Source organism: Rhinopithecus bieti, unplaced genomic scaffold (assembly GCF_001698545.2).
Source record: "Rhinopithecus bieti isolate Rb0 unplaced genomic scaffold, ASM169854v2 scaffold_19910, whole genome shotgun sequence".
Lineage (NCBI taxonomy): Eukaryota > Metazoa > Chordata > Mammalia > Primates > Cercopithecidae > Rhinopithecus > Rhinopithecus bieti.
In genome coordinates this window covers 277,669-282,925 of record NW_016809886.1, presented here as the reverse complement: position 1 = coordinate 282,925, position 5,257 = coordinate 277,669, and positions in this window count along the sequence as shown.

Here is a 5,257-nt window from a genome sequence, read left to right as displayed (position 1 = left end):
AAACATTTTTTTTTTCTTTTTTTTTGAGATGGAGTCTCACTCTGTTGCCCAGGCTGGAGTGCAGTGGCGTGATCTCGGCTTACCACAACCTCCGCCTCCAGGTTCAAACAATTCTCCTGCCTCAGCCTCCTGAGTAGCTGGAACTACAGGTGTGCACCACCATGCCCAGCTAATTTTTGTATTTTTAGTAGAGATGGGATTTCACTACGTAGGCCAGGCTGGTCTCAAACTTGTGACCTTGTGATCTACCTTCCTTGGCCTCCCAAAGTGCTGGGATTACAGGTGTGAGCCACCGCGCCCGGCAGTTGACTAAGATTTTTTAAAATTTGTTTCCCAAAGAAAAAAAAAATCAAAAACAGCTACAAAACAACAAAGGCACATCGGTCCTTTAAATCTTGATCAATGTATCTGGGAAAGCTGTCCTGTCCCAGAGGACTAAAACCAAGGCACAAATCTATGCCAGTTCGGGTCAGGGCACTGCCATATCCACTAAAGTGCACGATCCCAAAGTTTCAGAGAACATGGATCCAATTGCCTGCTCTGACACAGGCTTCAGGAGTCTCTATTGTCAGGCTCACTCCCTGGTTTTGAGCCTTTCCTGGCTCCTTGTCTGGTAATTCTTTGTTGTCTTCTTAACTTGCCAGTGCTTTCACTTATTCAAGGAGAATACTACTGCTGTTGCTGTTCAACAGCAATCCTGAGTGAGATTTGTTCCAAATTACTCACTCATCATTATTTTTCTCCTTCCTTAGAGCAGAGTTGTTTGTTACGAGTTGCTGTAATGTCCTGAGTCGGTTGGCCTCCAGTCAGGAGTGACGCTTTCGAGAAATCACCATCTGCGATAGTGGAAGGGGGATATAAACTTGCTCAAAGTTGGCCAGGATAAGCATTCGGGTTTCTCAGACAATGGGCAAGGTCAGAAAATTCTCAAGAGTTTCTGTCTTTTGTGTTCACATACTGGGCAGTAGAGAAATAGTATCAGGTGGGGACAGGGTTGGGGGATCTGAGCTCAGACTATCCTTGGATAGGGCTTGCCAGGGCCACTGTGGGGGATGGAGGGGTAGTTCTTGAGCCAATGAGGTTCAGAGGGAATTATGGCTGCCTCTGTCACCAGGGAAGTGGGGGAAAGCCAGTAGCAGTAGGCCTCACCCAGCTCCCACACAGTTGATGTGGCCGATCTGGCTCCTGCCATGCCCTGCCAACAGCATGAGTTTATGTCCAGGCAGACCATGCCCCGAATTACTCACTATTATTAAAGAGAGAGCTATCTTTATGAATCTTCAATCAAATCTCTGGTTCAATAATTATTTAATTTAAAAAAAACTAAGTTTTTTGAAATAGTGGCACATATCAATATATTGACTTAAACATCCAGGTCTGTGTTTAGTAATAATGCTCTAATTCTCTGGGTGGAGAGCTCTACATACATTCATGTACCACATAATGACATTGCAGTAAGACAAGATTGCATAAGTTAATAATGCCATTTTTGACTGTACTTTTTCTGTGTTTAGATATATTTAGATACACAAATACATATATTGACTTACAATTGCCTTGGTATTCAGAACAGTAACATACTATACAGGTTTGTAGCCTAGAAGCAATAAGCTATACCATATAACCAAGGTGTAGTAGGCTATTTCCTCTAGGTTTTGAAAGTATGTTCTATAATGTTTGCACAGTGATGAAATTATCTAATGACACATTTCTCAAAATGTATTCCCATTGTTAAGTGATGCGTGAGTGTGTGTGTATATATGTATATATAAAAAGTGTGTGTATATATACCTACATTTGTACATAAAAACATATGCATGTGTATGTATATACCTACATATGTATATATGTATATCTCCTATTATTGGTACTTCTTGGTAGCTTGATTTGGAGTTTAATTTCTATTCACTGACTTTTTTTCTCAGTTTTTCAGTACTATCATTTTACTTCATGTTCCCTGATACTGCAGAGCACATGAAAACTATGAAAATTATCACAAATTCATGCAGTGGCTCAAAGGGATATCACTAGTTAACAGATAATGAAATGAAAATTTTGAAAGAGGTATTAAAAATTACAGCTGGTAATATTGAAGCAAATGTTGGAGAGATTAGATTTTTAACTAGAACAAGGAAGAAAGTAATGTACTGCTTATTCTTCAAGTCATCATTATCATTATTGTTTTGCTAGCAACAGCAACATAGAATGTTATTATTTGCCTTTTACATGCATCCAAATATATTAAGAACATCCTATAGATTTCATACCAATGTTTGTGTCCATATTTGAATAATTTTCTAGTTACTATTTTTGGTTTGCACATACACCCCACTCTTCAGATTAACTCCAACACTTCAGTTGCAGAAGCCACACAGTTAGAACTGTGACATTTGTGATCAGAGAAATCTGCATTCCCTAATTATTAAAACATTCTCCCAGCATGTAAAATATGAGAGGGTCATAATATCTTATCCTCTCTGTCCTTGAAGTTAAAGATACATTCTGTGATCATAATTTAAAGATAGCATACAAATGCATCAGGCTTATTTCAACATTTGTCTCTATATTTTTTCAAATATTTATATAATAAAATTACTAATTTTTTGATAGTAGAGCTGTATAACTTCTTATCCTTTTGCCTGAGGCAAAGTGCTAGTATTTGATTTATCTTCTGTACTTGTCTTTCTTTTAACAATATGAACTTTTTCTCAGACAAGTGCAATGCTGTGTGTGACCCCACAGGGAAATATTTTTCTTTTTAAGGAATGTGTACAAAGTACTTAATAAGTCATGTCATCCCATGATTTACTGTATATTATATTTTTGGTGACTACAGTTAACTTTCTCGGTCTCTAGATGCCAACATTTTAATAAAAACAAGACATTTTCAACGAAATGTCAGAAACAAAGTGATCAAAGTGCTGTGGGAGCAGTTTGGCAACAGTTTGAGCTTTGAATTTCCTATTCACTTTCCAAAACATTCACTTAAAAAGCATTTATTGAAGCTGAACTGCCTTTATCAGCCTGATCAGAGCACCATAAAGAGCATGCATGATTCAACTGCCTTCCCAAGCTTTAAAAAATATAACTTTGATATATGTCTCACAAGTGCAGCACAATAGTTTTCATGCTCACGTTTGTTAAGATTTAGTGCAGCCATTAAAGAACAGAAGGGCTCTTTGGTGGCAATCCTCAGACATACCAAATATCCCAAAGCAAAACCTTCTACAAATCAGAGATTAAGGTACTGACAAAAATTTCCACTTGATTGCAGTTTTCTCCTTTAAACCTTATATCAGGAGTGACTATCTTTTCGATCAAATCTCTTAGGGAGGTGAACAGATAGGTTTTTTCCCTCTTGGAGGAAAATATCAACTGAGAGATAAAAAGTGACACTTTATGTGTCTTGTCCAAAAGTCAGTCGATTTATTTAAAAAACGGTGTGTGAGCCTGACCTATACATGAAGTTTGTGGCATGTCTCTTGTCAAGTATTGATCACTTAAGTCTTTACTGTTTGCCTACTGCAATGTAGCTAATAATCTCTTTTTATTTAGTTTGTGGCTTTGAATTCTTATCATGGCTTTGCTGATTTCTCTGGGACCTATTAGATCTTGCTTTTGCTGTGCAAATGGCTATGGAAATTAAGCTTGCTGAAACACTTTTCCTGGGCAAACACTCTTTGTTTTCTATCTGTTAATGTGTCAAGTGGTTTGCATGCAGATAGGGTACATTTGGAAGCAGCGGGTGCCATCAATCTTCATAACTTTGCTATAGACATCGTTTCACCTCTCCCTGGTTCAATGGGAGATTGTAAAGGATGGCTGAGCAATCAGGCTATTCCCTTTGACTGACATCAGGTATTTCTATCTAACTCACTTCAGCACTTTCGGTTCAATGCTGGATGCTTAGAAAATAAGGCACTAGGTGATGTGGTCAAATGTCCACATATTTTAGCATATTTACCATCTCTCCTAAATTTCAAAATTGTAATTTTGAACTTCATTTACAAATCAGAAGCAAAGCTGAATTTTGTTGGTTTATTATGTCCTCTACTCATATTATTGTCCAAAATTCTTGAAGGGTTAGTACAATGGTTGCCTTACTGCCTACATGACTTCATTATCTCTCATGGAACTGAGAGTATAAGTCATTTACTTATTATTAATAACAGTTACAGAAAGTGACTCATATTGATGACCTGTATGCTTCACTTGTTTGCATTCTAAGATGATCTACAATAAAGGAATTAAACTTCAATCATTTTCAAGGTAGTAGCTGATATAGATTGAGGAAGTTATAGTATGCATATTACAGTTTAAAAGTGTCATTGTGCCAAGTATTCTCTGTATATGTGTTCATGTATGTCTTGGTGTATAGCTGTAAGTATAGAGATACAGATATAAAAATAAAAGGAGAGAGGAATGTGCTATTCTATCACATATCAAGGTTAATGAATTGACCAATAGTGTTCAGATTTATACATTAAACTCAGTGTGTCTACTGCTTCCAGTTAACAGATCAAAGAAATAACTCAACAGTAAACCTAAATTATATTGACTACATATAATATCCACAAATTTTCATTTGTGTTTTTCTTGAAATGATTTTAGTATCAAAATGGAACTACTATAGATAGAAAAGTAAGAAATCAGATAATTACTTTTTAATTTGAAAGCCATATCCAATGATCATTTGCATTAGCTCATCAAGTTTATATATAAATATTAGAGCCATATTAAAGATACATAAATGAGGATAATGAAGGAAGAAGGCAAAATTTTAGCAGCTGCTAAAATTGTTCTAATCAATAATGACATAGAAAGATTCAAACTCTTTCCAAATTGACAGAATCCTTTAGTACTTCAAATGTTCTGTTTGGTTTATAAATAAATGTATATTGAAGACTCCATGAAAACCTCTCAAACATTCTTAAATCTGAATTCTGAATTGTTGAATAAATTTAAAATTGTGAAAAAGTCTTTGTACATGCCTCTGTGTGTGTGTTTGTAGACTCACTAATGAAGATATATAATTCCTATGCTTGCTCATTGAAAACAAAGTTATCAATTAGGATATTTTAGAAAATATATTCTAAGGAATATATGTCATTTATTTATTATTAATAACTGCATTAAAATGGCAGTTATGTGTTAAAAATACAAATGTTCTCAGAATTTATGATTCCTCTTTGATGTATGTAATATTATTTAACCCTATTGCTTCTGAATAATTAGAATCTTAATGAATTCAAATTAG